The 12,776-nt window shown below is 28.1% G+C and overlaps 1 protein-coding gene across 1 annotated transcript in view; it reads right to left on the bottom strand.

Moving 5' to 3' along the window:
• Nucleotides 1-1,408: 1,408 nt before the first annotated feature.
• LOC124418432 (PR domain zinc finger protein 4-like) overlaps nucleotides 1,409-12,776 on the bottom strand; it is a 46,978-nt gene continuing 35,610 nt past the window's right edge. The window contains exon 3 of the mRNA XM_023449317.2: nucleotides 1,409-1,526. The gene's annotated coding sequence lies outside the window, so the exon portion shown is untranslated. The remainder of the gene's footprint in view (nucleotides 1,527-12,776) is intronic.

The raw sequence follows: 12,776 nt of genomic DNA, 5'->3' as shown, positions 1-12,776 counted from the left end.
TTTTTAACCGTAGGACGAACATTTATGGTTGAATCGGTGATTTCACCTAGCGTCCATCCCCCGATTTGGGCCTTTGGACTCATAATAATGTTAATTTTTCTAGTACGCCAAAAAAATGGACAATTATTATTTTTATAGAAGTTTAAATGACATTGCCGATTATTGTAATGACCGCGCCTCGTTTGACTACCATTCAAAATCACTTAATCCATCAACTAGGAACAATGTTTAGTTGGGAAATTATAAAAAAAATATACAGAGCAGATTGTAAACTAGACAATAGAATAGACAGACTATTGACTAGGACATAGTTAGGACTATAGAACAGACTAGGTGGATTATTGAATATATATATAGACTAGACTATAGCCTAGATTATAGACTAGACTAAATACTAGACTATAGTCTAGACTATAGACTAGACTATAAACTAGACTATAGACTAGACTATAGACTTAACTATAGAGTAGACTATAGACCAGACTATAGACTTAACTATAGACTAGACTATAGACTAGACTATAGACTAGACTATAGACTAGACTATAGACTAGACTATAGACTAGACTATAGACTAGACTATAGACTAGACTATAGACTAGACTATAGACTAGACTATAGACTAGACTATAGACTAGACTATAGACTAGACTATAGACTAGACTATAGACTAGACTATAGACTAGACTATAGACTAGACTATAGACTAGACTATAGACTAGACTATAGACTAGACTATAGACTAGACTATAGACTAGACTATAGACTAGGCAATAGACTAGACTATAGACTAGACTATAGACTAGACAATAGACTAGACAATAGACTAGACTATAGACTAGACTAGACTATAGATTAGACTATAGACTAGATTATAGACTAGACTATAGACTAGACTATAGACTAGATTATAGACTAGACTATAGACTAGACTATAGACTAGATTATAGACTAGACTATAGACTAGACTAGACAATAGACTAGATTAAAGACTATACTATATAATAAACTGTGGAATAGACTATGGTTTTAAAGTAGCAGAACTTTAAGCTCACAAAAATTAACTATAGAATTTGGAAAATCTACATAATTTGTATGGGAGGGACAAGTTCCTTTCAATCATGACACAGGTGATGTTTTATAAAACTAGCGAAAATATTTAATACTTTTTAATAAGAACTTTTTAAGACAAATTAAATACCTTAGCACATAAAAAAATTCTACGAATTGTTTAACCAACTAAAATTTAAATTCATATCATCCTCAAACTGGTCACTTTAAATATGTTTAACTTTTTTTTGCATCTTAATTGAATGATTACTTTGATTTGAATTGTTCTATATAAACCATAAAGATATAGTCGAATTTAAAAAAAATAAAAAATAGTTGAAAGATAAACTCACCTCATTATTATTATTATTATTATTGTGATAAATAAATAATGATGATTGCGTTTATGATGCCACACTTTGTATAACTTTTTAAGCAATTACTTGTAGTTGTTTCTTGAAAATTTGTAAATGATTCTGCAAAAAAAAGAAAAAAAGAACAACAAAATAAATAAAATAATTGAAATTATTTATTTACGCATAATTTTTTATAAATATTTATGTCAGAAAAATTCTCTCATAATTTTGTGTAATATTGAGACACATTGTATTCAATTGTAGATAATATGATTTTGATTAAATAATTTTTGTGGGTGTAGATGACATTTTAAATGACATAAAAAATTTAACTTATACAATCGATTTTACGTGATTTTTATACAAAAATATTTGAAAAAGAATTTTACTACTTTATTTTTTAAAAATAATTTAATGTTTTTATTCTTGCTAATAAAATTGAATTTGTTGAAATGAATTATTGAAACAGACAATGTTTTGTCAAAAGTTATTTATTGGGTTTTGCTTAAAATAATAATATTTATTTTGGAAAATTTTTAGAATTATTTTTACGATAAATTAAATACGCAGCATAAGTCAAAGAAAAAAATAAATAACTAATATGTAGTTTAGAGTCCAAAAGGGTGATAAGATCCCTTACACAATGTGCAAGAATTAAAAATTTCATCATTCCAGAATTTATAGTAGAGCAAAGTTTATTGTCAATGATTTTGATTGAGTAATATTATAGTGTTCTATAGATTTTTTTCAAATGATAATTCAATTAATGTATAAAATTTTCCTATAAATTAAATTAGTCATAATAATAATTAATTTGTTTATGAAAATTAAAATAAATTTTAGAAACCTTTTATGCTTTAAATAGCTTTGTATTAAATTTGTTAGTTTTTTTTTTTTTTTGTTATAAAAAGGTGTTAAAATATTAATTTACAAGGTTATTTAAACGTATGAAATGTTTAGTGGAAGTTTTTATAAACATTTAAGAAAAATCACGATGATTCATGATGATTCATAAATGTGAACTTAAGGAAATGATGGACAAGATTAAAATACTTAAATGTTAAAGTTAGCTCGATGCTATTTAAAAGACTGAAAGATAAAATATATGTCTTATAACTTAAACAATATTTATAGACGGCAGAGCTATCTGAGATCGCCTTAGCTAACGAAAAGGATTCAGGAATGACAAACGTTTATTGAACAGATCCAAATGGGTAAAATACAAAAAAAAACGCATTTCATTGATAAATTGCTTCTCCTGCACAATTTGGTACCAGAAATTGACACCAAAGTGTTAATAATTTTTCATGAACATTCGTTGTCAAAGTATATACATACGTACCACAACACTATGTCGACAATGCCAAGTTGTTAATATTGCAACAATTTGTTGTCAAAATCTAAATTTTATATACAATCCTTGTCTAAATGTTATGAAAAGTGATAAGCTCACGGATTATTGTCAATAGTGCTGACAACGGATGTTATTAAAAAAATTATAAACACTTTGGTATCAATTATGCTTTTAAGAAAATTCCTAATTAAAATCGGCTAAATCAGTTTAAAAATAACGAATACATGAACATAAATCTGTGACGTAACAGTACCAAATTGACACCAAAGTCTTTATAATTTTTCAATAACATCCGTCTTCAAAGTATTTAAATACATACGTACGACAAAACAATGTAATTTTGACAACGCAACGGTGTTAACATTGCAACAATTCGAAAGTTTATACACATCTGTTGTCTAAAAGTTAGGAAACGTGGTGGTAAGCTCAAGGATTGTTGTTAATTAATGTTGACAACGGATGTTATTGAAAATTTATTTTGTTAATATGGTACTGTGTTGTCACAGATTTATGTTCATACATCCGTTATTTATAAACCGATTTAGTCGATTTAAAATAGGAATTTACTTGAAAGCATGTTTCAAACCAAAGTGTTTATAATTTTTTAATAACATCCGTTGTCAACACTATTTATAATAATACGTGAGCTTACCACTTTTCTTATTATTATAAACTATATACTGGTTATCTCATTTCACTCCTCGACATTCCTTGGAATGATTTTACATAGGGTCGAACTAGAGAACCACAAAATCTTGCACTACGGGTGGCCAGTTGTCATGCGCACAACTTGTTGGTGGAGGTTTCTTCGGGATCCTTGCAAAGGCGGTGGTTTAAACTTAAATACGCGGGAAGTGTGAGTTGCGTCTAAAAGACAGATGTTTAAAGGGCTAGTGATAATGCACCCAAAATTCCTTCACCACGAGACCTTACAGATGGACAATACACAATAATGTGTTCGGAAGTTTCTTCCTGATAGTCACAGAATCTACATAGGTTCAATATAGCATTTCCCAAAATAAACTGTTTGACATCTCTAAATGTATTGAATAAACGCTTAAACTTCTTGCTATATATCGGTTCTTAAAGATAAGTCTGGCACTGAATGTATTCATTGACTTTAAATTTATTCCCTACCTGATAAATTGGGAGTCTAGATTCTTGGAAGTGAAATTATTAAAAATATAACATCCCTGTTATAAACGGATTAGGAATTGCATTTAGGAAACTAATTTTCTGAACATCACTTAATTGATCGCAATATAAGGTTTTTGTCTTTACTAACAAACATTTTCCATGAAAAGGGGGCGCACAATGGAAATATGTGTATTAGTTTGGATTTAATATAGAACATCCTCCATCTAAATCTGAATCAAGTCGTATTATTGAAAATTATAAAATATATATGTATTATAATGTATGTATGTTTGTATGTAAGTATATAGATCTAATTATTTCAAAACGTTAACACGTATTATATGTTTAATGTTGTGTTAATGAATATTTTATATTTTGCAGTATTGTGATGATATTTTTCGCACGAAATATCATTATTTAAATTCTTCTACTTAGAATTCAATTGTTTAAAATGTTTATGTGATAATGACGTCAAATAAAATATAAACATTTTGAAAATAAATAGACGTATTTACCGCAGAAGCACAAGATCACTTACTAACAAAAAAAATAAAAACAAAATATCAACCCACAAAACGCCATTTTGTCTTTGATTTATTGCACACATTTCCTGGGAATGGAGAAAAAACTTAAATTAGAAAAAAATTTGAGACTCGTGCCATGAGTATTAATTATTTGAGCAGATTAAACTTTGCCCCCATTATCAGCAGTTTTCAAAAGATAGATATAACTATACAAATTATTAATGTAGAATTTTTTATAGAAAATTTTCGATGAATTTCTTTTTATAGAAAGTGTTCGTTAAATTTTATTTTTAAAGAAAATGTTTGTTAAATTTTCTTTTTATAGAAAATTTTCGTTAAATTTTCTTTTTATATAAAATTTTCGTTAAATTTTCTTTTTATATAAAATTTTCGTTAAATTTTCGTTTTATAGAAAATTTACGTTAAATTTTCTTTTTATAGAAAATTTACGTTAAATTTTCTTTTTATAGAAAATTTACGTTAAATTTTCTTTTTATTGAAAATTTTCATTAAATTTTCTTTTTATAGAAACTTTTGGTTAAATTTTCTTTTTATAGAGAATTTTCGTTAAATCTTCTTTTTATAGAAAATTTTCTTTAAATTTTCTTTTAACAGAAAATTTTCGTTAAATTTTCTTTTTATATAAAATTTTCGTTAAATTTTCTTTTTATAGAAAATTTTCGTTAAATTTTCTTTTTATAGAAAATTTACGTTAAATTTTCTTTTTATAGAAAATTTACGTTAAATTTTCTTTTTATAGAAAATTTACGTTAAATTTTCTTTTTATAGAAAATTTACGTTAAATTTTCTTTTTATTGAAAATTTTCATTAAATTTTCTTTTTATAGAAAATTTTCGATAAATTTTCTTTTTATAGAACATTTTCGATAAATTTTCTTTTTATAGAACATTTTCGATAAGTTTTCTTTTTATAGAACATTTTCGATAAATTTTCTTTTTATGGAACATTTTCGATAAATTTTCTTTTTATAGAAAGTTTTTGTTAAAATTTCTTTTTATAGAAAATTTTCGTTAAATTTTCATTTTATAGAAAATTTTCGTTAAATTTTCTTTTTATAGAAAATTTTCGTTAAATTTTCTTTTTATAGAAAATGTTCGTTAAATTTTCTTTTTATAGATAATTTTCGTTAAATTTTCTTTTTATAGATAATTTTCGTTAAATTTTCTTTTTATAGATAATTTTCGTTAAATTTTCTTTTAATAGATAATTTTCGTTAAATTTTCTTTTTATAGAACATTTTCGATAAGTTTTCTTTTTATAAAACATTTTCGATAAATTTTCTTTTTATAAAACATTTTACTTTTATAGAACATTTTTGATAAATTTTCTCTTTAAGAAAATTTTCGATAAGATTTCTTTTCTTATTTCTTGTCTATGAATATTCTTTTTAAAGAAAAATTTTTTTATAGAATGTTTTGAATAGATTTTCGATAAATTTTCATGTTTTAAAGAAATTTACAGAAAAAATTTTGATTTTTAAAGAATAATTTCATAAAAATATTTTTATATATAACTAGCAGTACCCTGTGTGCTTTGCTACCCTAAATATGGGAGGAGCCCACCTATATTGCTAGTCCGATAATTTATTACTCAAATGTTTATATGGAATTCATTTGGAGGTTCTAAGCCGCAAAATGTTCAGATGAATATTCAAGTTCTTGGTGCAAAATGTAAAGAAAATAGTTTTTCCCAGATAAAATAATCTTTCTATTTAGTTCTTAAGGGAGTTACCACTCCCTCTACGTCTAATCCGCCCACTATTTGACCTCAACAATCATATTGACACAAAAATGACATTTCTCACAGTGTAAACTAAAAGTGATGTTATAAAACTTAATGAACTTTATTTTTGAGTTACATCTCTCTTTTTGTATAAGTTCTCATCATAATTACAATAAAAGAAAGTTTGTCTTTTGATCATCATTATAATTTAAACCTTTTTTTAAGTTATTTGCTCAGTTTTTTGCAGTTTAAACAAACAACAACTCTGCAACATTTTTTTTTTTGGAGTATGATTAAAGAAAAACAAGAATTATTTTTTAAACATAAAACCAAATTGAATTATGTACCACAAGAGTTGGGCATAAAATGAAACAAAACATATAATTTGGCATGACTTGAATAAAGTTACTTTAAAATATGCCATATCGGGTAATAGTTATATACATTTTGTTTATTAAGAAACTTTAAAACAAAACAATACAAAAAAAAAAAAAACAATTTTAAAAAAATACCAGTTTAAAATACTCTCACATATTTGTTGTTGCTGTAAATAAATATATTTATTGTACATGTTTTTTTATTATTTTAAATTTAAGGAATTTAAAAAAAATTGTTATAAATTATAAAATTTTGTTTGAAATTTGTATTAAAAAACAAAAATATTCTTAAACTGTTGCTACAGGTTTAATAAAAAAAACTTGCTTTAAAAGAAAGAAATTTCAAAATTTTTAACTGTTAATTAGGGTTCAAAGATCTTCATGATCTGAAATCAGTTTTGAATTAATTTTTTTTTTTTAATTATACTGGACATATTGGACTATTATACACAAACACAAGAAGGGTTCTTGATCGCATACCTGAAATAAATAAAGTCGGGAATTTTAATATATTCCCAGTGAAATCTTTACTTACCCGGTAAGTAGGCAAGTAGTAGGCAGGTAATATTGGATAAAAGTGTAAGTAGTTACTTTTTGGGTGAATAACTACTACTGTTATTGCAATCCCGGGGTATAAGGAAGTGGCCAATACCTCCTTGTATAGATTGAAAGAGGACAGACCAGAGCACCGCATAATCTGGTACTATAGGTGGCCAGTTGCCCGCAACACTATGTCCTGGCTGGTCAGTTGGTTGAGGTTCATTCGGGATCCACATAGTTTCTGTGGTTTAAACCCAAATTCGCGGGAAGAGTAAGTGGCGGTTAAAAGACTGATGTAAGGTAAAGTCAATATTTCGGAATAAGTTCGGTGCTATTGCCGAAAACAACAGAGGAGTGACTGTGGGACTAAGCGTTGGAAATGAGTTGGTATTAATTGTATATGGTACGGGATGAATGTGGGGTACGGAGGGCCTCACCCATCCGACTACTTATAATAAATGTGTCGTATGTTTTTTCTCTTATGAATGTGTCGTATGAATGAGATGTGTGCTGGGTTGTATGATGATATATGAAAGGTATGAAAGGTCCTATGTTAAGAGTATACTCTGTTCATATCAGAATTACCACAGTGTGTACCTGTGAGTAAGAACAATGTATTCGGCTTATTGATGGATCGTACTTCGGTTCACCGGTTACGTTTCTAGGTGCTGTTGCCGAATCAACAGAGGCCATCCAATGGTCAGAGATTTGATAGCTCGAGTACTCCAGCAAAGTACTTGTGCATGGACCGGTCATAGCCGAGTACTTCATTAAAGGATAAAGGGGAGAGATGGTAGACCGTTCTCAAGTCTAGCCAGTGGATGAAAAAGACCACAATTGGGAAGAACGACGAAATTTTCGGGACGAATATTTGTCGTCAGAAATAGTACACACTTGGGTATATGGTCTTAATTGTTTTAAGACCAATTCCGGTAGCCCGAATTTGCTGAAAATTTGCGGTTGTGAGTACAGCTAATGACAATACAATATTATGTTCGAATATACGAAATTATATTCGAAAATTTGAAGTTATTTTTGAAAATTTTTTTAAGCCATTAAAAAACCAGTTCTGGTGACCCGATTTGTCTGAAATTTGTCAGTCTGGAGTACACTTGATGACACTACAATTCTATGTTGGAACATTTAAAATTAAGTTCGAAGTAATGTTCGAAAAAAAATTTTAATCTGTTAAAATAATCTCAAAATTGGGAATATTTACAAAAAATATAATTTTAGTTATTTTCGAGGCCAATTTCTTACATTTTCTAATTTCGCAATTAAGGTTCGAATTAATTTAAAAGCTGTTAAAATTATAAAAATCGTAAAGACTCACAAAAATATATTTTTTGTTTCTTTTTCTTACTTTTTCCAATTTCAAAGAAACAAATTTTAAAAGGAATTCGCAGTACGAATAATTTGATTGTGTTCCATTCGACGAATTTACGCAACGAATTGTTGTCGACTAGTTCGTCGGGCTATTCGAAATTCGTCGTTCGTTCCAATTGAGCGTATACCATATAATAGAATCTATAGGTGAGTTTTTTCAGTTCTCACATAATACACAACCCCGTTACAATCTAACCTATATATACCAATTTAAATTATATAACGCCATCATTCAAAATAACATCTATTTTTATGGTCAAAATCTAATTAAGCCAATTACTAAACACCAAACCCCCGACCCAAAAAAAGGTGTCAAAATTTACTTTAATTTCAAAGTACTTAGCATTAAAAAAGTGAAAATATTTCAATGTAATGTAGGAAAATTGCCAACAACAAATTGACACCCAAATTATTAAATAAAAGTGACAAAATTTACGCCATCACAATACTTATTACAATGTTTTTTGTTTTAAAATTTGTAAAAAAAAAAATCAAGTAAGAAATTATAGTCGGGCGAGGCCGATCATATAATACCCAACACCTGTTATGAAAAGTAAAATGTAATTTCGTTTTCTTAATAAATCATTTATTGTTGAATAAAATTGTGGACATTTAAGTCAAATTTTGGAGGGGACTTTTTATAGGAGCTAGGGTCAAATGAGGCCCTATAATTATAAAATTCTTAAGGGTCATCAAAGCTAGTATGGAACTTGGTTTTCCAGATATTTGTCAAGATACGAGTTTATTAAACATAATTATGAACCTTAAAGCCCTAGGTAAAATAATGGACCGATGTTAACTATTGTCAATAGGCTTCATCTTCGATACCATAGAATATCATGTGCCAAATTTTATTGAATTATCTCTAAAATTGTGACCTATAGATTGATGACAAGGTTTACCAGCCCTATTGGGAGGTTCAGTTGTATGGGGGGCTAGGTGAAATAATGGACCGATCTTAACCATTTTCAATAGGCTTTGTCCCTGGGGCAATAGAAAATCATGTCAAATTGAATCATTGAATTTTCTTTAAAATTGCGACCTGTAGTTTGATTACAAGGTTTACATGGACTGACGGACGGACGGACGGACGGACATAGCTAAATCGACTCAGTAAATGATTCTAAGCCGATTGGTATATTTTAAGGTTAAGGTAAAGGACCAATATTATTGTGCGTTATAAACATCAGCAAAAACCCAATATACCCTCCCCACTAAAGTGGTGTAGGGTATAACAACAAAAATTGCAAATGTATGACTTTCTGTTAGTTTGTATCATTATTATCTCCGAACTGTAAAACTTAGCAATGTGTAAATGATATTTTATCATATAAAATTAAAGATCATATACACTGAGAGAAATTAATGATATAAATTATAAAATTCATGCGATACCTAACAGTTTATGGAGAAGATTTATAGAAAATGTTCTATACATTCTCCGTTTAAAGTAAATTTTTCTTAAATTTTCTCTACATAAAAACTTTTTTTGTATTTTTTTTATAAATTAGTTTTTAATAAAAAATCTGAGTCGATTTAGTTATATCCGTCCGTGTAAAACTTGTAATCATGAAATTAAATGAAATTGGATAAGTGAACTTCTTCTAGAAATGAAAATTTTGTTCCCTTGAAATTTAAATTTCCCTTGAAGGGAAAATTTCTACCGTGAATTTATTGTAAACAATTCATTCACAATAGTTTATTTTGTATGGAACAGCTGTTCAATGTTTACAAAATTCCATCAACAAATTTTACAATAGGGGAATTTTTTCACGACAAAAATTCAAGTTTGTTTTCAAATTACAGATACCAATTTTGAAGAAATTTCAATGAAATTTGATACATGATGTTTAAATGAAAATGGTTAAGATCGCGGTCCTTTATTTCACATAGCGCCTATACAACTGAACCATTCGAATATTGGGGTTTGTAACATGTAATAATATTGATCCTACATCCCCTTTAAAGTATACAGTTGGCTTAGTAAGTGATCTTCAATTATCACAGGCACAAAAATTATTGAAAATTGTTAAGATCCATTCAACAGAACCATCCGAATATACCACCTATACCATTTTAGTAAAAAAGTTATATAGGGTTTGTTCTGATGTTTGTAACACCCAATAATATTGATCCTACATCCACTTTAAATAATACAGTTGGCTTGGTAAGTGAACTTCTATTATCGCAGGCACAAAAATGATTGAAAATAGTTATGATCGATCTATTATTTTATCAAGCCATCAATGCAACTTAATCAACGAAAAGATCTTTAAATCAAACTACAGATAGCAATTTTAAAGATAATTCTATGAAATTTAGTATTGTTCCATGGACGAAGACTGTTGAAAATGGCCAAGATCAACGTAACCTGATGATATATAAAATAGTAAACAGTTTTAGAATATCAAGACCTAAAACATGCAGACGAACAACACCTTAAACACACAATAACTTTTCTTTCAGTGTATTTTTTTAAAGCATAATTTTAATACAGAAAAATTGCACACAGCAAACAAACAATATTAAATCACAACAAATCCAATAATGTGTTTTCCTTCTATTTATTTGTTTGTTGCTTTCGTCAACAATTCTTAAATTCAACGTCAACTGAAAACGAAACAAATCAAAATAGTAGAAAAAAATTTAACAAAATGTTAGAGAGCAAATGACAAAAATACGTCCCGATACAGATTTATGTTCAACTTTTTTGTCTGCCAAAATAACAAGTATAATAAAACAAGTACGAAAGTTAATGAAAGATAATGTACGACTATAAAATGTCCTATGCAAGACCATAATGACAAAAAAAGGCACACATATGGACTTATAAATAAGTACAGAAGTCCATAACTGAGGACATTAACATTACCATTCATCCAACTTGCAGATGTTCCAAGGTAAGCGACAAAATCATCAGATTATTGGATCCTTTCGAGGGTTTTTAATAAAATCAGTTCATTTGTATACTCTACAACATTATAGTGGGGAAAAGTTTTCACAGATTTTTGTAACATACAAATCTATTGGGTCTATAACTTAATTTCAAACTTTACCAATCGGCTTAGAATCATATTGAGTTGATTTAGTCATGTCTGTCCATTCGTCCGTCCATGTAAATCTTCTGTACAAGGTTCACATTGTAATTTTCAAGAAAATTTGGCGCCCATTATTTCACTTAGCTCTCATACAACTAAACTCCACCGAATTTGGCCTCTTGAGGTCATAACTATGTTAAATATATCTATATCTTGACAAAAAGCGGCAATTGGGCCTCATTTGACCATTTCTCCCTTCATCAAATGTTTTCGATGTTCACAATTCACTCTTAAACACTACCCAGCAAAAATAAAACGAAGTACTTCCAAAATAATAACATTTATCACCACTTTAAAAGTAGCACTAAGTGTTTTTTTACGTTCTTTGGAAGTGAAGTTTATTGACTTCCTAAGAAGCGAAAATAATATTTTTTTGGACTGAATTTTTTTAAATAAACCCATTTTATTTTAGTGTTGATTAAAAAATGCGTGTAATTTATTTAATTATATTAATATTCACCCCTATCGCCACAATAGAAGTAAAAATTTTGTTCCCTTGAAATTTGCATTTCCCTCGAAGGGAAAATTGCTATCGTGAACTTGTTGTGAACAATTTATTCACAATAGTTATGTTTGTATGAAGCAGCTGTTCAATGTTTACAAAATTCCATCAACAAATTTCAAAACAGGGGATTTTTTTCTACGACAAAAAATTTAGTAAACGAAAGAGGTGAAAAGGAAACATATTTCACGTGATATGATTGGCTATAGAGGTAATTAATCAAATTAGTTGTATTCTATAATACTATGAATGACTTCAGATGTAGTGAATTTGGAATTTAAATAAAAACTACATTCCACCTATGACAAGCCTATGTAAAAATCATTACTTCTTCAGGTCTTTTTTAGTACTTCCATGGACTAATTTTTTTTCTTTTTCGCTTCTTTATACTTTTTTTTTCTCGGTAGTTATATACTATAGTACTACAATTTCACTTCCTTATAACTTCAAACAAAAAATTAAAATTACTTCGTGAGAATGACTTTAGATGTAGTGAATTTGGAATTAAATGAAGTTTTTTTGCTGGGTAGTATTCCGAAATTTAAAATGTACAATATAAACAAGTCCACAAAATTGTAGAGTTATATATCGAACAATTCCTCCAGCTACTATATGTTTCTATCAAAAATTTTACGACAATATCATTCCACTTTTGGATCTAATTAGCAGACTTTTATATTCGAAGCATTAAAGCTTCTGATAATGCTGA

The sequence above is a fragment of the Lucilia cuprina genome, chromosome 5, assembly GCF_022045245.1.
Source record: "Lucilia cuprina isolate Lc7/37 chromosome 5, ASM2204524v1, whole genome shotgun sequence".
Taxonomy (NCBI): Eukaryota; Metazoa; Arthropoda; class Insecta; order Diptera; family Calliphoridae; genus Lucilia; species Lucilia cuprina.
The sequence above is the reverse complement of the archived record's forward strand: the minus strand, read 5'-3'. Positions and strand labels throughout refer to the sequence as shown.